We start from the raw sequence: 25,801 nt of genomic DNA, 5'->3' as shown, positions 1-25,801 counted from the left end.
GTTCTGAAGGTCAAGAGAGGGAAGGGACTCCTGGCCAGCAAGAGGTGTCATATCAGCCCACCTGCCTGTATCTGTCCCAAACCTACCATCGCCTTAATACCTGACTGCAATTAGCATAATTGTGCTGTTGCCACCTGCTCTAAGTTTAGAGAGAGACTGCATTTAATATCAAGAATGAAGGCACTTTTGGGAAAACTAAAAATCAGACGAACATCATTTCAGAAAGGAAGGGGAAAAAAAACGACTGGAGATTTTTCTTGATATAAAATAATGAACTGCAAGCTCTACCACAGAACACTGCATTGAACAAGAGGAAGGCTAGGTGGAAAAACTTGCCTGTGAATTGAAAGATATGAGATAAACTGGCAGCACAATGAAACTACCCGTGGTTTGCCTACTTCATGAATAGGCTTTCTTCACGTGCCTCTCGCTACCATAGGAGTCCAGTTAGGTCTCATAAAAAATGCTGTACGGATCTAAACATTCTCTTTTAAAACACTCTAAACCCAAAACCCAAACCAAATCCATTGCCGTCAAGTGGATGCTGACTCATAGTGACCCTATAAGACAGAGTAGTACTAACTGCCCCATGGGGTTTTCAAGGCTATTAATCTTTACAGAAGCTGCTGCCACATCTTTCTCCTTCGAAGTGGCTGATGGGTTCGAACCATCGACCTTTCAGTTAGCAGCCGAGTGCCTTTAACCATTGTGCCACCAGGGATCCTTATTAAAACACTCTAAACCCAAAAACCAAACCCAGTGCCGTCGAGTCAATTCCGACTCATAGTGACCCTATAAAATAGAGTTGAACTGCCCCACAGTTTCCAAGCAGCACCTGGCGGATTTGAACTGCCGACCCTTTGGTTAGCAGCCATAGCACTTAACTACTACGCCATCAGGGTTAGAGGATTAAATCCCTAGGAAGAAAATATAAAAACCCAAGTCTCATGTTTTTAGAAACTGTTTTAGTAGTTGGGGAGAGTAAAATGAGGAAGACTTTTAATTCTGGTGGCTATGTTTTTTTTTTATATATTGGTGATGAGTTTTGGAATTGCAGTTCTGCACTTAAATGTACATAGAAAATATAGATGAAACACATTCATGAGAATATCAACACTATTTCCATGGGGACAAAGACAGCTGCCATGCAGGGAGGGCCCGGGGGACCCAGTCTGAAGCCCAGAGCTAAGTCTATATGTGTGTATCTGGATTCCAGAAATTAATAAGGTCCTTTTCTTTTTTTCCTCCAAATAGCTGCATCTTCCCTTTCATCAGCAGTAGCAAAGATTTGATCATGTGGGTATGGCAACAGTATTTTCAGGATGGAAAATTTAAATAAACTTTATTTTTCCCCAATTTATGAATTTATTTTGATGACAAGTTGTCATGGGTTGAATTATATCCCCCCATAAATGTGAATATCAACTTGGTCAGGCCATGATTCCCAGTATTCTGTGGTTGTCCTCCATTTTGTGATTGTAATTTTATGTTAGAGGGGATTAGGGTGGGATTGTAACATCCTTAACAGGTCACATCCCTGATCTAGTGTAAAGGGAGTTTCCCTGGGGTGTGGCCTGCACCACATTTTATCTCTCAAGAGATACAAGGAAAGGGAAGCAAGCAGAGAGTTGGGGACCCCATACCACCAAGAAAGCAGTGCCAGGAGCAGAGCTTGTCCTTTAGACCTGAGGTTCCTGCGATGAGATGCTCCCAGACCAAGGGAAGATGGATGTATCACAAGTACCTTCCTCCAGAGCTGGCAGAGGGAGAAAGCCTTCCACTGGAGCTGATGCCCTGAATTTGGACTTGTAGCCTACTACACTATGAGAGAATAAACTTCTCTTTGTTAAAGCTGTCCACTTGGGGTATTTCTGTTATAGCAGCACTAGATGACTAAAACACAAGTTGAATGATAAAAAAAATTAAATAACTGAAGTTATATTTAATTATCTGTATTGAAAAAATAAAATGTTACAAAATGAGGACTGTCTTCAAGATTCAGAAACTATAGTAAGTACCTGGCTCCTTGATGCCAAGGTGGCCTACAATTCTTCCATTTGACCAGTTCCCATTGCTCTATCCAGCAGGCATGGGTGAGGGGTTCCCGGTTACCATGTATGGGCAGGAAATGCACTCTGGGCAGTTTGGGAAAGAAACTTATAATTCAGAACGCAGTTTCTAAGGGGAATTGTTATACACAATGGCTATATTTTAAAGCACTTCATTTTATTTTGGACTTAAAAAGGTTCTTGTTTTAACAAAACATTTTTACAAGCTGTTGTTAAATCTGAACCTTAACATTTTTATTTGTGTAACACAGACACAGGCACACACACACATACATGTCCTCCTGCTATGACAAGGCAACGTTTCTATTCTGTTATAATAATTTGTGTATCTAACATCTCCCCTTAGAAACCAAAAACATCTCCCCACAAGAACTGGCTGGCTTATAAAAGTTTGCATCCTTGCACATAGTAGGTGGTCAACAAGTATTTGATAGGTGAAAGAATGGATGTGCACATTTGTACTAATTCTCCACTTCTAGAAGCATGCGACCAGGATGTTTGGGGGAGGCAGGGGGTACGGGAGGAATTCCTTTTACCCTTGTAAGAAAGGGAGGACACAATGACAAGCTGACATCTGGGACTGGAAAGCAAAACACAGAGAATGTCCTGAGTGAGCTCTCCTCCAGCACAGATGAGATGAACAATAAAAGCCACCCCTGCCCACCTTTCTACAGAGATTTTGAGTTTACAGAGCGCTTTCCCACCTATTCTGTACCGTCTGATTCTCTCAACAACCCTGGCTGTTTCCACATTCTACAGATGTGGAAACTGAAGCTCTGAGAAAATGGGGCCTAGTCTAGCCAAGGGTCAGTAAAGAGTTTCTGTAAAGGGCAAGACAACGAAGAGTTTAGGCTTGATGAGTCATAAGTTCTCTGTCACAACTGCTTAACTCTGCTATCCCAGCATGAAAGAAAACAGCCATACACAGTATGTAAATGAATGAGTGCAGCTCTGTTCCAATCAAATTTTACTCAGGAAAATGGACAGTGGGCTGGATTAGGCTCTTAAGGCAGTTTGCTGACCCCTGATGTAGATCTTTTGACTCCGAATCTAGTACCCTTTTCTTTTACCACAGTTACCCCATTTGAACTAATACGTTCTAATATCCTGAGGCTCTGAAATACCTCAAAGAGGCTTTTTTTCAGTCATTTTAGAAAAAGTAAATTATCTTCACTTGTATCATCACTAAAAAAACCAAACCTTTTGCCATCAAGTCGATTCTGACTCATAGTGACCCTATAGGGCAGAGTAGAACTACCCCATAGAGTTTCCAAGGAGTGCCTGGTAGATTCTAACTGCTGACCTTTCGGTTTTTGTGCTAAATATTTTTATTGTATTCAAATTCTAGAAAGTGTTGAGATTACAGCTGATTATACCCCCTCATTTTTCTAGCCATTCTAGAAAAAAGTGTTTTTTTCCTTGCCTTTGGGAACCTGGGGACTATTCCTAATCCTGACATTCTCATGGCCAATTGCAGCAGCACAAAAAACTGTCCCTTCACAGGGCTGGCCGGAAGGAACCTCAGCATTTCTGCACTGCCAACCTGCATACCTTGCTCTTTCTCTCTTCAAAAACAGTCCTTCTTCAGAAACCTAACAGCCACTCCCCTCATCTGCCAAGCCCCCGAGGGGGTGGCCAGATGGGTAGCTGCTGTTGATGAAAACTTCTGAGTTGAGTAAGGAATTTTTGTGGATGTTAGAACCTCTAGCTCAGGCTGAAATCCTGTCCTCAGAGCACATGATAAAATCCCCAGTCCTCTCAAGATCACCTCCATCGCAGTAACCCACACACTGGGTCAACTGCAGCCAACTCTAAATCCTAGGACTCGTCCCTGCCGGTCCTCAGGTGCCTTTCCCTGCTGTCAGCTGCCTCAGAATCTACCTGAACACACTCAAAAGAGGGTCAGAGAGATCTGTGGCTGTTACTGCATATATAAATGTGTGTGTGTCTATAAGCCAGGCTTGCTGTATAAGTTTGGTTAAGTCATTTAAACTTCATCAGCCTCTTTCCTTATCTGGAAAAATACAGATAATCCCTTAATCCTTGCAATCAAAGCATCACTGTGAGGATTAACTACCTAAACAAGTGGAATAACAGCAGCTCCGGTTTATTCAGCACCTACTTAGTGCCAGGTACTGTGCTAAGTGGCCTACTAATGTTACCTCATTTAACCTTGTGGGAAATGGGTATCCTCAGGCCCATTTTACAGAGGAGGAGGCTGAGGCTAAGAAATGTTAAATAACCTGCCCAAAGCCCACCAACTAGAAGGACTGAGGGCTATGATTTGAATGAACCCAGTACTGTGTGGCTTCCCAGCTCATACTCTCTCTCCATACTGGTTTGCCTCTCTGTGAATGGCCAGCAGAGTGTCTGGCATAGGGCAACAGCTCAACAGGACTCACTTGCCCTGCGTTGGGGTCTCTTCCCCTTCTTAACACTGCCTGGGGATGCCTTCAGGCCTGAAGCTCCTATGGCTCTACCCCTCCCATTCCACCTGTGTGTTGGCCACACTACACAGTGTTGGTCGGTCTGGGTCTTGGCTTTTCCCCTGGTAAACCCAGTGTTACTAGAGTCAACTAGTCAGAGGATTTATTTTTGTCTGGTAGTTCACAGAATTGCCTCAAACTAAGTACGGTTTAAAGCCTTGCTACAACAGTCTACTTGATGGCAGCGCGTAACAGCAATTGTATGGAGCAGTCCCTGAGTGGTGCAAATGGTTAACGTGCTCAGCTGTTAACTGAAAGGTTGTAGGTTCACGTCCACCCAGATGTATCTCAGGAGAAAGGCCCGGCAGTCTACTTGCAAAAAATCGGCCACTGAAAACCCAGTGGAGCACAGCTCTGCTCTGACACACATGGGGTTGCCATGAGTTTAAACGGACTCCACAGCAACCAGTAACTCAAAGTATGGTCCTGGTACCGGCAGCATTGGCATCACCGGGGAGCTTGTGAGAAATACAGATTCTCAGGCCCCATCTCAGACCTACTGAATTAAAGTCTGCATTTCAACAAGATCCTTAGGTGATTCAAATGCACATTAAAGTTGGGAAGCATTGGTTTAAAGTATAATGCGAAACAATGGAAAGAAGGGACTTGGGAGGTGATCAGAGGTGGGTCTGAATCTCAGTTCTTCAGCTCGTTGCTGTGCGACTCTGGCCAAGTTAAATTAACCTCCTTGAGCCTTGGTTTCTGGGAAAGCTACAAACCCAACCCATAGTAACAGGAAAGGGAAGCTCTGATGGGAAAGCTCTCAAAATTTCTATTTCTTTTTGTCCCAAAATTTTACGTTCCTACTTTGCCTCTTTCTGCTTCATGATTCTGATCTGTAAAATGGTGTTAACAATGTTTCAAGGGGTTATTATGAATATTAAAAGAGATAATGCATATAAAATGCCTGGCACATAATAGATGCTTAGTAGATATTCGTTCCTTTTCCTTCCCCTCCTGTGCTCCATTAAATACTGGCTTCACTGTTGCCTATGGGGATAGTATCTCCTCAGTAAGGCCCTAACCTCCTTGAAGGCAAAGAATGTTTCTTCTGATGCTTTTCTTTTAGAATTGGAGCATATAATATGCAATACAAACCCAAAAAACCTACTGCCGTTGAGCTGATTCCGACTCATAGCGAACCTATAGGACAGAGTAGAACTGCCCCATAGAGTTTCCAAGGAGCGCCTGGCAGATTCAAACTGCTGACCTTTTGGTTAGCAGCCATAGCACTTAACCACTACACCACTAGGGTTTCCCTAAAAGTTTATTTTAAATGCAATAGGCACACAAATTCTACATATATTTGGCAACTGCTAAGTGCTAGACGCTATGCAGGAAGGGGAAAAAATGGCCAAAAAGTATTCCTGCCTTCAGGGGGCTTATTCTGTAGAGGAGAAAGACAGATATAAGAACTAATTACAGCCCAGCAAAAATAATAAATATACCAGAGATTTTTTTTCTTTTAAAGCTATATATAGGAACAGAGAGGAAGTAGAGACTGATTCTGACTAAGTAGAATAGGACAGGTTTCATGGAAGTAGAGATATTTGAACCGGGCTCTTTTTTTTTTTTTTTTCTTAAGACAGAGCAGAAATTTCACAGGACTTCCCTATCAGAGGGATGACATTCCAACCTGAGGGCTAAATTTAAGCATGAAATTAATTTATCCCACAGATATTTACTGAACATGTATTATATCCTAGGCATAGTTCCATTTACTGGGAATATGAAACAAAACATACTTGGTTTCTGCCATCACTGAGCTTATTTTCTGGTTGGGAGTAGAGGAGACAGACAAGAAACATAAGTGAAATGTACAGTTTGTGAGATGATGATGAATTCTAGGGAGAAAATAAAGCAGAGAAGGGGGAAAAGCAGGGCGGTGGTGGGGTTGCAGGTTTTAAATAGGATGGTCAGGTAAAGCCTCAGTGCTAAGGTAATATGTGATCAGAGACCCGAGGGAAAGAAGGCAGCTAGCCCCGTGGCTATCTGAGTGAAGAGCATTTCAGGTAGAGTGAATCTCAGGTGGAAAAGCCCTGAGGTAGGAGCACGCTTGGCATGTTGGAGCAATAGCACAAATGAACACGAGAGCAACCTGCCATCACACCTGTTGAATGACTGAAAAGAGGAAATGGCACCCCTGCTTTCTTCAAGCTGATTCGAATGTGCTGGTGAATAAGATGTATGTGAAAACCACCCATCTTCCTCCTCTCAGTCTTGAGGGTCACATTTTCACTGACACACTCTCTTTCAAAACCATCTCTTAATGTGTCTCTGTTCCCCATTAGATTGGGAGCAACTTGAGGCCCAGATGATGTTTTATTCATCTCTGTTCCTAAAGGACCTACCAAAGGGTCCGTGATATTGTTAGATACCCAGTAAATGTCTATTGAGTGGATGAATGAATGCTATTTATTCACATTCATATTTACCCTGAATCTCCCAGATACCAAACAGAAAGGGACCAGAGAGAGCAGAAGAATTTTGTTTAACAGTGAACTACTGGAGGAAGTTGTTCAGAGGTATGGAACCAGGTTCTATGAGATACATACCTCATAGTCTGTGGGCTATGGAGGAGAGAAAGATTCTAGAGAAGATTCTAGAAGTGCTCAAAGCCCTTTTAATGTTTGAAAGGCTGTTATGGGAAGGCAGAGGTAGGCTTGCTATGGGGGACCCAGAGGGAGAGACAGTAGATCAGGCAGCAGAAGAAAGTTAGGGGGCATGAGTTGGGTAATCCACATCATTTATGTTTTCTCAGTAGAAAACAGAATAAACTGAAGTTAGCTGTAGGCATTGGGTCTAAAATAAATATAATTTGTTGTTGTTAGTTGTCATGATGCGGATTATTTATTGAGCACCTACTGGGGGCGAAGCCCTTTACATACATCATTACTTAAATGTTTACAACCCTCTGAGGGAAGCATTTCAATCCGTTTTACTAAAGCCGAGACAGAGGAAGTAACTTACCCAAGGTTACTTATCTAGAGAGTGGTAGCCAGGTCCATCTGACTCCAGAGCATGTATACTTTCTGCTATGCCCTGGTTCCCTGAACATGTGCTCATTTACACGCTAAACACTTGGCCTGACATAGTACTGTGTGCATGAGGCTCTGAGAGAGTTATGTTTTTTAGTACTAACTCCCAAGTCCTTGTTCTTTCCATTTAATTTCAATATATATTCCAACGTATCCCATTCCCACCTCCCAACTTGGTTGTGCCTGGCAAGCTGGGTCTTGTGCATGACAGAATAACAGTCTTAGAAAGAACTTTTAAGATCAATCATCTTTAAGCCCCTTCTTTGACAGATAAGGAGACTGAAGATCAGGGAAGAAGCAAGGAGTTTATGGTCTAGTCGGGAAGTCTAGTAGGAAAGTCCACTGAATCAACAATGATAAGAGTATGGTAAGTGTTATGACAGAGGGAAGGACAGAGGGTTTTCTGGAGGATATGATACCTGAGCCTGACACTCATTTGAAAAGATTGATAGAAGATAGTTAGACAATAGACAAAGAAAGGCAACAGGTAGAGGAGGGCATTCTAGGAAAAGAGGACAACATGAGCATCCCTTAAGAGAAAGAGCACCCACTCAGTTTACAGCCATCACTTCCAGTAAGCCACCGGTTCTTGGTATCAACCTAGACTAACAATACTGTTTCTAAGTTGAATCTGTCCTCAGATGCATATATGAAGTCTCCCTCTTACCTTTGGCAGAGACTCAAGAATCATTAGCAGATGGGTTGTTATTATCCACCTCAATGTTCTTTAGGCATCTGAAATTTCAGAGTGTGTCTGCTCTCTGCCAACAAGACTATTAGAAAAGACAGGACCCAGCCTTTCTTATTTTGAATTCCCAAAGTATTTAAAATTACCTTGAGCCAGTCCTGGGTTATTTCCAGAGGCTACATTCTGGCTTCCTAAGTAGATGTAATTTCCCAGAGGTTAAGATTCATCATGTGGTATGAAGATGTCAACAAGCAAAGTGCCTGACCCATAGTAGGCATTCAATACAAGCTGCTTGAACTGAATGTATTTCTCAATGGACTTTAAGTTCCTTTGAGGTGGTCTTATTAATCCTGATATGACCAATGTCTGGCACACAGTAGGCTTTAGACAAATCTATGTTGAATGAATGAATGAATTCAATAAATGAATGAATAGTAACAAAAATAGTTATCATTTTTTGAGCATCTCCAATATGCCAGGCATTGTACCAAACACTTTACATCTATCATCTCATCTACACCCTAAAATGATCCTACAAAGTAGGTACTATCATTCCTGTTTGCAGTCAAGGAGATCAATGCCTGGAGGACTCAGTTCCCAAGGCACAAGTCCACCCAGCTCCAAAGCCCACACAGGCTTTTAATGGAGTTTCCTGATTTCAGAGAGGATACCAACCAAGCAGTTCACGTAGATGTTAAACGATGCCTCTGCTCCTGGGGCAAGGCACATGTAAGTTCACAGAATGCATACAATGCTTTCCAGCAGTCCCCAAAGTAGGAAGCATCAGTCACAAAGCTACACATTAAAAAAAAAAAAAACAATTACCAAAGGAGTTTTTTTTTTTTTTTGCTTTCCTTTTGGTTTATCCTATAAAATAAGTTGCTCAAAATGACAGGTCTTCAAATATAAATTTCAATAATAAACCTCAATAAAAGAAAAGCTGAACTAAGCTGAACCCTGTTTTTCTTCTGTCTGCTCAGGAAAGAAAAGCAATTTATAAGATAAAAAGCTAATATCAAGTACTGAGTTAAAAAAAAACAAACTGAAAGGAAAAAAAGTCTTCTAGCTAAGGTTCTAGGGACAATAGAAACCTCAGTGACACCTATCTCACCTTCGGCATTTGTCATACAAAAAGAAGCCACATTCAGACTGATGGCCCAGGGGCAATGAAGGATTCTTAACTGAAAAAAGCAACATTAAATTAAATTATGTTTAGAATATTCTTACAAGACAGGAAGGAATAGTCACACATTTAAACATATTTTTAACATGCATTGAAACAAAAAGAGGAGGATTTTGGCAAACTCCCAGCTAGCTAGAAAAATGGACCAGAATTCTTTATTCTTGGTCGGCTTACTCTCATGTGAAACAAAGGTCTGGATGTCTGGTAGGTAAAACTTTCCATTCAGAGGGCAAACCAACAGGTGATTCCAGAAATACAGCCGATGTTAAAGATCTGGGTTTAGCAAGCAAGAAACAGGTAGAAAAAATTATCAGGTTAATATTAATTACGTATACTGTAATTAGCCTTTGGGCCAAAGAAGACTGTGTGTGAAATGTTGGTAGGTGAAAGCGACTGCTGTTATTTAACACTAAAACAACGGTTTCTCAAATCCCCATTAGACATCATTCTTACAAAAGGCAGACTCCTGATATCATGCTGGGACTTAGATTAAATGAGATAAGTTATATGCGAGGGCTTGGCGCAAAGTAGATGCGTCATAATATTTACTGAATATAAATCTATTGTAGCTGCCTCTAAGTAAAAGACAATTCTTGAGTTTCAATGAAAGATGAAATAGCTTGTCTGCACAGACGTAAGTTAGATGTCAAATGTTAGCCTCAGAATGACTTTCTCTGAAAACCTTTGTCAGTGGGCCATTTTTGAAATAATGGCTTGATTCCACCATTAATAACTGTGTGAGATCCAGAGACTAATAATCCAGTTCCAATTGTCAAGGAGTTCACTGTACCAGGCATGAATCTTATGACAGTGGTCTGACAGCTAGGCTTATCCCAATAAATGTTAAGAAGAATTTCCAACACTCATGACAAAGAAAAGAACCAGAAGCAAAAGTATATTTTCTGTTTTCATCATCATTCAGCTTGCAGGGTAAGAAATAAGGCAAGCAAACAAGCAAACAACTCCTCCCCGCCCATCAAGACGAAATCCAAGAACAAAAAAACTCACGCAGAAATGGGTCTATAGGGTAGGAATTGAGGAGAAAGGCTATTTGCTTTGATTTTCCAGAAAGCAAATGGTTTCTTGGAGAATGGCTACACCAAGCAAGTATGACCAGCTTTATTACACTGAGTCAAATACCTGGTAAAGGTAAAAATGAAGACGTATCCAAGAATGTTGTAAAAATCAAAAAATGGAAATATCCTCTGATAGCTCATACTTCTAAGCGATGGAAAATGAAAGTTCACCCTGACAATCAGGAAACAAAACAAACCCATGATTTGAATCAGATCAAGAACACGCTCAGAAGCCAATGATTTTCAACCAAAATGCTGACTATCTGATGGGACTGTGGTGATGCTAGAGAGATGGTGCCCCATGGCACCATTTTCTGTTATTCTTGGTTTAGGTGAGACTTTCTCAGGATTCCAAGTCCTCCGCTTACCCACCCACATGCAAGAGAGAACCCTACTGCTTTCTCACAAAAGGAAGGAGGTCATTAGGTAAGATCTTTCCTAAGTTACCTCTTTTCCTTCCACACCCAAACTTATCCCTGATGGAGCTCCATTTTTCCCTCCTGACTCAGAAAGTACAGTAAACAAAAAGCCAGAGAGGGAGCGGTGGTTCTCTGGATAATGCTATACATTACAGCATCTCTTTTAAGATTCATAAGCTTGTTAGAACAGACTCATAGAAGTACTGATAAAAAGAAACCCTTTTTAAACTTGGCTCACTTTAGTTTCTCAAACTCAGTTGGTCACAGGACCCCCTCTTAAAAATATATATTACCTATAAACTCCTTTGAGAAAGACTTTAAGTGAGATTCTCAAATGAACATTATCCTTTAAAAAGGATTGGATACTACCTTAGGAGGTAATTAACCTAACTGTAGTGGCTGTCTAGTCCCCAGCTTTGAGCTACAGTTCCTGAGATACCAGAAGGGCCAAGGGCAAACCAGGAGACCAAACCAGAGAATATGTTTGAAGTCTCTTTTCACTGCAGCTGTCAACAATTCGGTTTCTCAGAAGATATCACACAGCCTTGTTTCTGAGAAAATCTAGATACAGGACAGAGACGTGTAGTGGGGTGGGGCCAGACATCTGAAACGATATATTTTCATGTCAGTACAAGTTGTACAAATTTCGTTCTAGCTTACCATGTTTGAGTAGTCAGCATGCAAGGAGCTCAGTGAGTTTCACAAGGAGAACCAAAGGCGCAAGGAAAAACAAAACACAATTGTGTGTAGCTGTATGGACATCCAATCAGTAGCACACACTTACAGGTACACACATGCAGGCACACACACACACACACACACACACAGCATCTATATTTAACTAACTAGGTGTATGACCCTGGAAGGCAGTATAGTGTAGCAGATAAAAATACAAACTTTTCCCATCTAGAGCAAAGGAGAATAAAGAAAACCAAAGACACAAGAAAATATCAGTCCAAAGGGCTAATGGACTACATGAACCACAGCCTCCATCAGCGTGAGCCAAGAAGAATTAGATAGCGTACCAGCTACTCTGATAGAGATTACAAAAGAGGGTCCCAGACAGAGCGAGATGAAAAACACAACAAAATTCAACCAGACTTACTAGTCTGACAGAGAGTGGAGGAACCCCCACGACTATAGCCCCTGGACACCCTGCTAACTCAGAACTGAAGACACTCCTGAAGTCCACCTTTCAGCCAAAGATTAGACAGGCCTATGAAACAAACAATAACACATGTGAGGAATGTGCTTCTTAGATCAAGTATACGAGACCAAATGGCCAACACCTGCCAAAAGCAAAGATGAGAAGGCAGAAAGGGACAGGAAGACTGGAAGAATGGACACAGGGAACCCGGGGTGGAAAGGGAAAGGGGGAGAATGCTGACACAATGAGAGGAGTACAACCAATATCACAAAAAAATTTGTATATAAATCTTTGAATAAGAAACTAATTTGCACTGTAAACTTTAACCTAAAGCACAAAAAAGTTCAATAATGGCAAAAACTGAAAAAAAAAACAACACACGCTTTGAAGTCAAACAAACATGGGTTCCACTTTGCTGTGCCACTTAGATGCTGTGTGACCTTGGACAAGTTATTTAACCTTTCTGAGCCTGTTTCTTCAGATATAAAATAGGGCTAATAATTCCTACACCTCGGAGGACTGCTGTAAGAATTATATTACCACTGTATGCCAGGTGCTGTTCTAAGTGTTTTATATATATTAATGTTTACAATAACCCTATCAATATCCCTATCTTACAAATGAAAACACTGAGGCACAGAGAGGTTAAGTACTTACCTAAGGTTACACAGGTAGTAAGTGGTGAAGCTGGGATGCAAACACAGGCAGTCTAGCTCTTAATCACTAGGTATCCTGCCTAACACAGTGCTGGATTACATGAGGTCCACATTATTCCCTTGGGAGACACACATATTATATATATATATATATATATATATATATATATATACACACACACACACAAATACCTTACACCTCTTCCTCTCTGGTTTTATAAATCTGCTGTTTTTGTCAGTAGTTTATTACATGGTGTAGTTCAAGTGGGCAGCACACAGGCACCAGCTTCCCAAACACAAGAATCCTATGTGGTTGCTCAAGGAACAGAAGAACAAATTCAACCCTGAGAAATGTTAGTTCGTTCTGAACCATGACTCACAACCGCTATTTTCACAAACAGCCTGCTAATTAAACTTTCTTATGAACTTTGCTAACCAATTTTTCCAATGCATGGAGGAAAAATAATTCATTATAGACCGGAATCCAAAATCTAATATTAACAGCACAAGTAGGATCTGTAGCACTGTAATTTGATCAGCTTGAGCATTAATAACAGTTAGACACTGATGTCTGAGAGAGTTAATCAGCTTTTGCTGAGATGTACGTAGATAACTGAACAAAACATCTGGAAGGCAGACTAGAAAGCAAAGCCAGCTAATCACTGGGGGTTTTAGTATTTGTGTTACCCTCATAAATCCCCTGCTTACAATGGCCTACCTTCTAGGTGACCACAGTAATATCCTCAATGGGTGGAGCGACTTTAACAACTTGCCAACACATTAGCAGCTCATCTGATCCCACAACATATAGTAAGGTGGGAAGAACCAGTATTAGCATCCCCCTTTTACACACAACAAATGGAGGCACAGAATGGTTTGATCTGTCCCAAAATCCCACAGCTACGGCTAGAATGAGAAGTTGGTGGATCCTTCCATTTTATCATGTTGCCATTCATAAAAGTGGCCTGATCTTTAAGATAATCTCCGAAATTACTATCCTGACATTTACAAATACCAGACTAAAGGCTTTCATTTACAATCTTCCAGAACCACCAACACTAGTGTTCATCATTACTGCAGCTATTTCTGAGACTTACTAGAATACATCCTACACAGTCACATTCACGACTCAGGATGAAACAGCAAGAACACGGCAACCCTCTCTGTAAAAGTTTCCTGTCCGACTGGTAGCAGGGAATGGTCAGACAGACACAGGTGGGCAGCCCACTTAGCCACTTACCAGCTGTGTACCCTAAGTCAGCCACAGCCATGAGCTTGGTTTCATCATCTAAAGAATGGGTCACCAATATCTACCTCTTGGGGTTGTGGTCGGGATTAAATAAGAAATATAAAGTAACTGACACTTAACTATATAACCAATTGCCATTGAGTCAATTCTGACTCTTGGTGACCCCATGTGTGTCAGAGTAGAATTTTGCTCCATAGGGTTTTCAATGGCCGATTTTTGGGAAGAAGATTGCCAGTCCTTTCTTCCAAGGTGCCTCTGGTTGGACCCAAACTTACAACCTTTAGGTTACCATCTGAATGTATTAAATGTCTGTACCAACCAGGGACAACGTACATCTAGCAAGTGCTTAATAAAATGTGAATTCCTATTCCATTCTCCTGTCTTCCCATTTTGCTGCCTTCTACTTCCTGCTTGGAATTATGTAATTGAGGACTAAACCAAGAGCAGATAACCACTTGCTGTCTCCTCTTCACCTATCTGTTGGCCCAGGCATAGGACTTCTGTGAGAAGAGGGAGGAAATAGGAGAGTCCTTTCCATTTATAGTCGCTATGCGTCGAGAACTGACTTGATGACAGCGGGTTTGGTTTTGGTTTTTGGTCAGTTTACAAGGAGTCTCTGGATGGTAGAAGTGGTTATCATGCTTGGAGCTTTAAATCCACCCAGAGGCATCTCAGAAGAAAGGCTTGGTGATCTACTTCCAAAACTTTCAAAACTTTTGGAGCACAGCTCATCTCTGACACACATGGGGTTGTCATGAGTTGGAACTGACTGCACGGCAACTGTTTTCTTCCCCCTCCCCCCAGTTTACAAAGTGCTTTCATTTGTGTTATCTGGTTTGAATTCCAAGTACCATCCAAAGAAGGCAGGGTAAGGGCTTATCTTCTCTACCGTATATTGAGGAAATGCAGGTCCAAGGGGATAAAGTGGCTTATGCAAGGCCATTCATACATTTATTTTGTGGGTGGGCAGGACTTTCACCGAAGTCTGTCTCAATTCTGGTTAGTTCAACACACGGTGTCTGGTATTTTTGATAGGAAAACATTTGGGGGATGTGTATGTGTGTGTTTGCTGGGGGGGTATAGCAGATCTTGGGATGTGCTCCCTTTGTATTTAGAGGGCAGCCTGCACGCCTCATTGGGAAAGCTCCATTGACTGGTAAGGAGCACTAGGAAGAGAAAACGCAGTTGAGGACCAGTTTCAGTTTCCAGGGCCAGGACCAGGAAATGGGAGTAACGCTCAAGTTTCCTGCTTGTTGTCTAGCTCAGGGCTCTGGGTGAAAGAGAACTAGCCGGAACTCACTGCAGGCACCCTTGGCAAGGTGATGAAAGCAGAGCATCGAAGTTCCCTCATGCTCTGCTTCCGGGTTTGAGGTGAGCAGGCTGACTGAGCAGACTCAGAAGCTAACAATTCTCAGTTCAGTGAAGCAAGCAAGGAGGCCTGCTTCAGAATACCTCTTGGCATAGTTTACACCCTATGTTCGTGAAAACAGGGACACCACTCAGGCAGCCGCTCTGTGTCACTGCCTACCCTGGCCATAAAAAAAAAAGTTGATCAATCCACCATAGGTTTAAATAAGAAAGATGCGATTATAGAAGAAAAGGAAAATTCTGTGTATGTGACTTCAGGCCTCATATCCCATCCTATAGTGTAGCTGGCAACTGTCTCCACAATCAGAGTCCTGATAATCCAGAGTAAATGGCTAGTGTGCGTAGTGAGAACTCGGTGGGGGAAGGCTCTGGGATCCTGGTTACTACTGAGAAAGGGACCAAGGTTGCCACCATCCAATTTTCCCTGATGTAAAAAAACCCAGGCTAGGTGGGTCAGTCCTGGGTCTGCTCCTTCTCAGACAAGTCATCTAGCCACATTTCAATTTGCTAATTTTCCTTCTGGTCTCCTTTTACGTATCAATGCCCATTTCCCTCTAACCTGTTTTTTTTTTTTTTTTTTTTTTTTAAATCTATGGTTATTTTTTAACTTTAGCTCTTTTCCATATAACCTTATAAGTGAATTCAAATCCTTTTTTGGGACCAAGCTGGCATATAGATAAATAAGAAGGCAAAAAAAAAAAAAAAAAGGAAGAAGGAAGGGAAACAAGCAAAGTAAAGAAAAAAGAGAGGAAGAAGAAAGAACGAGGAAAGCAAGAAACCGAGGGCTCTTGACTCAAGTCTTCTTTGGGCCTCATCTGTACAGTGAGTATAGACAAATGTATATTGAATACTTAAACAGAGACAACAGAAGTACTGAATATAAAAGCCTTTGAAAACAAATGTGAAGGGCATATATAAGGATTATTAAATACACATCTTATGCTGACACCACCAATAAAATGATTTCATCTAATCCAAGATGTTTGTGATGAGAAATTCCATTAGCAGCCACAGGAAGTAGAGTAATTATCCTAAGTAGTCATACCCGCTTTGTGATCAACACCTCACTTCTCACCAGGGCATCCAACTATGAAATAAGGACCAAACAGAAAACCAAATTTATAAATCAACAAGAATTTGAAGTAGGTGGAAAGAGAGTTACTGAGCAAACATGCACCTGACCTCAGTGAGATAAACAAGTCTCAAATTCCAGACAACATATGAAGTCTACAAAGTATCAACCTCCTTCTGTGTTAGGTCAGGTTATTTATTAGCCAAGTACAAGGAACATAAGCTTTGGAGTCCAACAGACTTGAGTTCAAATTCCAGCTCCACCACTTATTAGCTGTAACATTGGATAAATGACTTAACCTTTCTGAGCTTCAGTTATTTCATCAACACAAAGTGGTTACCAACACTTACCCCTCAGAGCAGTCCTTACTGTTCTATTCATTATCCCTTGAAGATGTCTCTGAAGCTTGGCTCATGCTGATTTACCTGCATGGACTGGTCTCCTACAATCAAATCTCTACCATGTTCAAGGCCAGGTTCAAGACTCATTCTTCTTAGACACTTGCTCTGAGAACTCCAGCCCACTGTCATCTTTCTCTCCTTAGAAGGCTCATGGCTGATGTTGCTTTGGCCTCATTTGGCAAAGACAGAGTGGTGAGGTGACAGAAAGACCACAGGCCTTGCTGTCAGACAGACTTACCCCGACTCACCAGCTGACTGACCCCGGGCCTTGGTTTCTTCATCTGTAAAATGGGTTTAATGCTACTTATCATGCATACATAATATCCCTAGCACTGTAGCTGACCCACAGTAGGCATTCCAACCAAACCTACAACGACACTGAATTTTTAAGAGTCTTTTTGTGCTCTCATTTCAATGAAATTAACAACCAGTTCCACCAAGGATGGGTCTGGTCCTCAGTGAAAAACAAACAAAAATCTCACAAACCAGCAAAGGTGGATTTGTAGTAGTATATATCATGAGCAGGCTCTCAAACCCTTCCAGACCAACAGGCCTCTGTCAGGCCCTATACTTTCTACTAGCTTCCCCCACTGATTGGCCCCACTAGAAGCAAACTGTGGTCACATATTCTGTCTTATTGTCTTTGGTTTCCTCACAAACCCTGATAGAGAATTTAAGAGAAGGAAAGGGAATAATATTTCTATGGTCTGAGAGAGAGACACTAAATAAATACTGTTGGCTGAATGAAAATGTTTTATAAATGTAAAAGGCTTATACAAATGTATGGCCTCTATCTGAATTTTATCTTCTCTCCAAACTAGAAAGATCTTTTCCCATCAAAGCTCAATTTTGGGAATGAAGAAAAAACAAAAAGGCAGCTTAAAGGTCTTTAGTTCTTTTAAGGAATAAAGATAGAGACAGAGAGCTCATCAGTTAAAGCAGGAAGGGAGATGTGGAATGGGGGTGGGGGCAGACTGAAAAAAGAAGTCACCACTACCACACCTCACAGAAGACAAGAAACAAATGAATTTCCCATTAACACATTTCAGAAAGCACTTTCCTCCTACCCTGAAGCGGATGAATTACATTTTTAGATAATGTGTGGAAATTTCAGTTTGACATTACCTTCCTGCTTAGTTCCTAGTCTCAATCAACGAGGTCATTCTACAGAGAAGCCAGGAGAGACTGAGAGAGTGTGTAGGGGTGTGTGTGTGGGTGTGGGTGTGTGTGTGTGTGTGTGTGCTGGGGGAAGGAGAGGAGGTTGGTTGAGCAGGGAATTGGTCTTGCAAACCAAACAGTCAGCTAAAGCACAGAAATAGAAAATCCTTAAAATACCCAGCCCTGATTCACATCCTAGGTAAAAATCCTTTGAGACATCTCTCCTGGGATGTGTGAATAATTTCCTATGGTTACCCGAGTTTGGAAGCAGGGCAGAACCACCCGATTTGGAAGGAAAGATGAAGGCGAAGGGACCCCGGCGGCAAAAGAAAACCATATCTGGTCTGTAATCCTGACTATTGCCGTCCTGGGAAAAAATTGTGTTGAAAGACGCGTGAAGTACCTGTACAAACTCTAAATCTCACAGCTGCATTCATTTACCAACCTGTCCTAATTAGAGAGGATGGAGGGTCTCTGATTACCCCTGATGGGGACATAAGAGGCAAAATGATGACCTGGTTTACTGTTTACACTTAACATCTGATCTCCGAGTTCCCCTGTTAATAAGGCAGCCCCCATTTGGCTGTTTTCTAACCCCGTATCTTCTCCATAACTAAAAATTTTCCATTCACCCCTCCATATTAACCAACCCCCACCCCAAGTCAACAAATCAAAATTCTTTTATCCTACTTTGTGGAATATGCATAAGATGACTGCTGAGAGGTGATAAATAAAATGACAGATGCAAATCTGCTTGCTTTTCCTCTGAATTCAGAAGACACATCAAACTGTACCAAGAACATTTTCCAAATCAGCAGCAAAATATGCTGATAAACGCTACTACTTCCTCCACCCTTCCCACCACTAATGGATCTCCCTCTGATGTGCATGTAGAAAAGTTCGTTCAGCTAATCAATATCTTGGGATTTTCGTGAATATGCGTAATTGAGGCTGGGTTTTAACTACGCTTATATTTAAGGCAACATTCATTTCAACACAGTGCTTGCAAAATAAAGCTGAAGATCGTGAAATGTGTTTCATGAAGAGAGAATATCAGAAGTTGAAAACCACTCCAAATCTATTCTTCCTTGTTCAGGTAGGCAGAGACCTGTTTAATTACAAAACCACTGTTTTTTTTTTTTTTAAATGCATAGTGTGCTATTTTCCAAAACAAAAAATTCAGAGCTCTAATTATGTTTTCCCTGTACCATGAGTTTCCATTCCCTAGATATACAAGGTGAGTTGGTCTGTAAAGGGCAGAAGTCAGTTTAACATCTCAGCTGCTAGCCAAAAGGTTAGCAGTTTGAATCTACCAGCTGCTCCTTGGAAACCCTACGAGGCAGTTCTACTTTGTCCTACAGGGTCACTATAAGTTGGAATCCACTAGGTGGCGATGGGTTTGGTTTTTGTTCAGCCATAGATAAACTATAAATTAAGTAACTCACAACTTGTCAGTTAGTCCTCGGTTCAAGTACCAGCTCTCCCATTTAGAAGCTAAGTCACCTTGGGCAGTCTAAGTTTCTTCATCTTTAAAATGGCTGTCTTGAGGATTACATGAAAATCCATATATTAATCCGAGCACAATGCTTGGTACACAGTAAATGCTCAATAAACTTGGCTATTATTATGATTCTGAAAGAAATTCCAATTTACTGTTTAAACGAGCTACTATATTTAAAGCAAAACACACCAAAGGTACAAACGTAAAAAGCTGCTGCCAGTATTCTTATTTATCTTGGCTGCTGTAAGAAATAATGTCAATAAACTCACCTCAGGGCTGAATTCACATTTCAGGAGTAACTGGAAAGCACTTTCATGTTTTAGTATTCTTCAGAGATTTTACTGGTTTTAAGGTTATCCCCAAAATAAAACTCAATCAAATTTCTAAAGTCTCTATAAGCTCAAGATCCTTAAACGTATATGAGGTAACATAAAACAATCCACAACCCTAACCTTCCTCTCTTCAACCCAACAGGCTGTAAGTACCCTAGGTAATGCCTCCTGGCCTCTATGCTCCAGCAGACACTCCTACCACTGCTGCGGTCCATGTCCCAAATCTTGCCTACTGAGAGGGACACACAGGATTATTGGCACTTTCACAAATCCAAGAAAGAAAAGAAGTTACCTGTCTTAGTTATCTGGTGCTGCTATATCAGAAATACCACCAGTGGATGACTTCAACAAAGAGAAATTTATTCTCTCACAGTCTAGTAGGCTACAAGTCCAAATTTAGGGCATCAGCTCCAGAGGAAGGATTTCTCTCTCTGTCGGCTCTGAAGGAAGGTCCTTGTTATCAATCCTCCCCTGTACTAGGAGCTTCTCTGTGCAGGAACCCCGGGTCCAAAGGATGCACTGTGCTCCCCACACTTTCTTGGTGGTATGAGTTCCCCCATTCTCTGCCCGTTTCCCTTTCCTTTTATCCTTTTATCTCTTGCAGACCACACCCCAGGAAAATTCCCTTTATATTGGATCTAAGATGTGACCTCAGCAAGGGTGTTTCATCCCACCCTAATCCTCTCGAACATAATTTAATCTTGCCTCATTAACCACAGGCAGAGATTAGGATTTACAACACATAGGAAAATTATATTAATCACAAAATGGAGGACAACCACACAATACTGGGAATCATGGTCTAGCCAAGTTGACACATATTTTGGGTGGGACACAATTCAATCCATGATATTACCCAAATGTTACTGCATCAAAACTGAGTTAGTTCCTTTAATTAGAGATGTGATTTCAGATACAAAGGCAGTAGCAAAGTATTCACGCTGATGTCCACAGCAGTGAAGTAACTTTATTTATTTATTTTTTCAGAGTGATAACATTAATTAAGCCAAAGATATGTGTTAGAAAGAAACGAAGAGATGGATTAGAGGTGGTGTTTAGGGGACGTTGTCTTTTTCCATTGGGGTACAGTTCTCACTACCTTAATTTTTGGGGATGTTTAACTGCATTTGGCAATACTTCGTATTAGATCTCTGCACCCTAAGAAGCATGTTTCTGCTCTTCTTCCTTTGTCCAAAGCAGAGGAGTAAAAACGCTTTTGTTCTTAGACCAGAATTTTAGCTCTATTCCTTTCTTCCTTTCCTCTGCCTAAAATTAACCCCATCTTTCAAATCTCCCCCAGTAGCTCCAGCTAACACAGACCTCGCCTTTTCTCACCCCTCCCCACCCCCCCAGCACTTATGGGCTGCCCCAAACACTGGTCACTTGATAGATTCAGTTTTGTGACTGAATTCAGTTTGGACTGCCCTGTCCTCAAAAATCCCCCACTGGACCTCTCACTTGCCTGAAATGAATAGAAAATTACTCCTAAAAACTGCACTGCATGGACACACATAAAGCATGACCTCAAGTAATAATATAATTCTTTTTTATCACCGTGATGCAAATAATCACACAATCTGGGTGGGCAGATAGAAACTTTTTTTGTCTTAGCCTGATTTCTTTCTTACTTTTTTTTTTTCCTTACTGTTTTTTTATTCTATTTCTATTTCCTTTCTCTTATTCCTTCTGGGGTGGGGTGAAAACAAGATAGACATTTATAAAAATGCAACTTAGCATTCCAGCTCTGCGGGGTTCAAGACATACCTTGAGCCACTTAACCCTGTCTTGGCCAACCTATATGTTTCCGCCCCTGAAATACTGATCATCTAGGAACTTAGATTTAGTAAGGAAACGGCAATGCAGGCAAAACCAAAACCAAAAAGGCAACAAAACAAGAAACAAGGAACTAAAATCTCTGAAGTCCATGGGAAGAATAATATAATTTCTACCAGGGGTTTGATGTTCTTTGCCTTGAGTTTCTGTGTTGCATGAATCCTATGGGCCATACACACTTCCCTTTCTCTACAGCAGTAGAGGCTGCACATGGGTGAAGAAGAAAAGCAAAGGACTTGGCTTCCAGTGCCATCACGTGCCCACAGCTGCACACAAAAACAACTCAGGACACATGTTTTCTCCACCTGGACCTAAATTATCCTGATAAGTACACTTTCCGCATTGGAAAAAGAAATCTACTATCTCTGAAAAGATAAGTAACAAAGATGTTCAAAAGCTCTGTAAGGGACTCTTAATCCTGGCCCACCAAAAACCAAACCCACTGCTGTCGAGTCGATTCTGACTCATAGTGACCCTATAGGACAGAGTAGAACTGCCCCATAGAGTTTCCAAGGAGCGCCTGACGGATTTGAACTGCCGACCTCTTGGTTAGCAGCCATAGCACTTAACCACTACGCCACCAGGGTTAATCCTGGCACTTTCAGTAAATTTGGCTCTACTCTGCAGGAGGAATATGATCAATATTGCTATCATCGCCTGCCTTTATACACAGGAGTCTCATTTAAAGCCATGGTAGATTCTCCAGAGGATGGCCACCAATCTCTACTCAGAGGAGCACAGCATTGTGTTGGGTTATGGGGGAGATGGGCTTTCAGCAGGTGTCTGAACTCATCGCAGACAGGCACAGGTACCCTGTATGTGCTTCTACATAAAATCGTGCTTTTGGAAACGGGGGGTAAATCCTAGCTCCGCCACCTACTCATAACTGTGCTGCCCTGGTGAAGTTATTTAACCTCAGTAAGCTTCAATTTCCTCATCTAAGAAAATGAAGACTGTCTTGAGTGTTAAATAAAATAAGGTATATCCACTGCTTATCAAGTACCTGGCACAAGTACCTGGCACAGAACAAGTGCTTGATAAACGGTGGCAGTTATGTCCTCACTATCATAAACCTTAAGTCTGTGCCTGAATTTCCTCTGCGTGTTCTCAAATGGAGAATTCATTGAGGACTCACAGTCAGGGGTGAATCTAGCCTGCCAGCAACACCACCAACAGAGTCACTTACTCTCTCTCTCAAGGGATTTTAACTTTATAAACCAGAATCTTCCAAGGGGAGCCGTAACAATCTCTTAGGGAGTAGTTTAGGGCTGGAAATCTTGAATTCTTATCTCTTTGCCACCTCCCACCCCCCAACCCTCCCACTGGATATTCAGAACTCCTTGTAAACTTCACAGGATCGAGATGCACTGAGATCTGTAGGAGGTGTTGGAGGAAAAGGGGGGACTGGGATGTTAAAAATCAGGGCAACAAAAATACCTATGATGTCATTTACCCTGACTTCTAAACCACCAGCAGCAGCCTTTCAACTTGCCTGGTGTGATACCTCACCTCTTCCAGCTGGTGTTATGACTTAACCCCAAATGTAGACCTTGGAGGGTCTTCTGTAACAGTGATTCCCATCCCTTCCCCACCTCCCCACAGCCCTATCTCTTGCCCGTCTCTGACTTTCAGCGTAGCCAATTAAACCTCAACAACGGGTAGATGGAGGAAATATGCTGCAACTATGGAATGGTACAGCAGGGACCAGTTTCACTGTTAATTTAAAATGCTAGAATTAATTAGGTAATGTAAATGAAGAATTTAATAAGCACTCTTTACAACCACAAGTTCTACTTTTATTAAACACTGCTACCAAATGAGGGCAAATATCTCTGGTCTCTCTTTATTTCCCTGCTCATTCCCATAAGTTCTCTGCAAATAAAATTCTTCTTTTTGGCCTGAATTAGAAAAAAAACACATAATTATAAATTTATGCCTGAATTGTATTTCTGCTTTCAACCCACAAGCTTCTTCTTTAAGCTCAGATGCTACTGTATGTCTCTGCTTGTGCTGGAGAGGGTGCTAAACAAACCAAAGTTGACAATTTTGGTTTAGTATACCAAATTAAAGGCTGTCTTCGAAGCTGTCACTCCTATTCAAATCCACTCGGTGAACTACCAAATTAGCATTCTTTCAGTAAAGGAATCTGCTTGTTTAAACATGTGTCTTTAGAAAACAAGGAACAACACCATGAATCAGTACTTCTCAAAAATCTCACTACAGTTCTAAAGGAAGGCTTCTGAAAAGGTGATTAATAATATTCACTAATACAGCTGGCAGAGTCCCTATTTAGAAGGTAAGGCTACACCAAAAATACATTTTCTATACAGGAGTGGGAGGAAAAATCATATGGTTAACTAGCTTTAATTTGGTTTGAATTATCATCCTATTATATAAAGATTATTCAGAAATCTAAACATTGGCTTCCTGAAAATATGGGCAATTCTACTAAAGGATGGAACAACCAGCACTCTAGGATAAGGTCATTAAAACCCTGGCCCTGTTTGGAGCCCTGGATATAATTTCTCTGTTCTGGTTCTCCCTCCCCCTCATTGCTATCAGGTGGATTCTGACTCATAGTGACAGTCCTAGAAACATACTAACTGTACCTATAATAATATATACCAGTATACCACTTGCCATCAAGTCAATTCCAACTGATGGGGTTGTGCTCCATAGGGTTTTCAATGGCTGATTATTTTTTAGAAGTTAAAAGTCCCCATTTATTGAGGGACCACTATGTAATAGGCATTGTGCTAACTGCTATATATCCAGTTTCTTGTTTAATCCTCACAATAAGCCCTTTGTGATAAGCATTATTTTCCAATTTTACACGTGAGGAAATTACGTTTGGAGGGTTATGTGACATATTTTAGAAAGTCGTATAGTTATTTTAAGTTTTATGATATTGCAAAGTATTGAATTTATACCCATATAACACATTGTTGTCAAGTTGATTCCGACTCATAGTGACCCTATAGGACAGAGTAGAACTTCCCCATAGGTTTCCAAGGCTTTAAGTCTTCATGGAAGAGGACTGCATATCTTTCTCCCACAGAGCAGCTAGTAGGTTTGAACTGCTGACCTTTTGGTTAGCAGCCCAGTGCTTAAACACTGTGCCACCAGGGATTCTCATTTAATTTATAAGGTGGGGGGGGTGGGGATTTAAGTGAGAACTGGAAGAATAAGAGAATACTTATACCTACATGCTCACATATACACTGTATTCTCTGATTGAAGACCAAGATGATCTATCCTCTGTTTTAATCACAGAATTTCCTTTTCTTATATCAATGAATTGCTCATCAATTAAACTTTCCAGAGAACGGGAAACAAAGGCCAACACTCAAAAATGATAAACGCTTCAAGTTCAGTGTGAATGATTTCAGGATTATCAGAGAGCAGCAGCTTCACTGCCATCACTATATAGCCTAGTATTTTTCCAAGAATATATTCTCACTTCCAATAAGATTACAGAGACATCCCTCCTCACCCTCCCCACTATCATAGAGTCAGTGTCTGGCAAACAGTAGGTCCTTGATGAACAGTTGTTGATTCGGAAAAAACATCAGTACCTAAAAAGTCAAGTATTGAAATTATACAGGGTATTATTTTACTTTCAAGTAAAAAGTGGCTAACTTCTCTAAGAGTACCTTCAAAGCAAACAAATAGAGTAAGAAAATACCTCATATGCAGATCTTTGATAAACATCTTCCCTCCTACTGCAGAGTAGCTGATACCACAATAATCTGCTATCAGTAGGGCCTATTTCGCCCCAGAGACAATGGGAGCTGTATCACCCTTCCACAAGGCCACAAGGGCCACTTTGAAACACTTGCCTCAGGCACATGGAAGAACATTGAACACGCACCAAATCTGAGAGGAGAGGACTAGACGGATTAAAAACTGGGGTGGAGTATAGGGAGGACAGAGGACAGAAATGAGAACTAAAGAACAAAGGGAAGGGGGCACTGATTAAGGATAAAAAGGGGTAACACCAAAGGAGCATTTCATTGTAAAGTTGAGGAAGTTCCAAAATCTTCATCTGCTTCACAGTCCTACCAATCCGCAATATGGCTTTATGCACGTGTACACCCATGTGTGAGTTTATGATTGTGTATCCAC

At 41.2% G+C, this 25,801-nt stretch overlaps 1 protein-coding gene across 1 annotated transcript in view; it reads right to left on the bottom strand.

The window, feature by feature from the left end:
- The window catches only part of ELAVL4 (ELAV like RNA binding protein 4), a 96,235-nt gene that overhangs the window by 27,811 nt on the left and 42,623 nt on the right, over positions 1-25,801 (bottom strand). The gene's annotated exons all lie outside the window — the stretch shown is intronic.

The sequence above is a fragment of the Elephas maximus genome, chromosome 3 (assembly GCF_024166365.1).
Source record: "Elephas maximus indicus isolate mEleMax1 chromosome 3, mEleMax1 primary haplotype, whole genome shotgun sequence".
NCBI classification, from domain to species: Eukaryota; Metazoa; Chordata; class Mammalia; order Proboscidea; family Elephantidae; genus Elephas; species Elephas maximus.
This window is presented reverse-complemented; position numbering and strand designations above follow the sequence as displayed.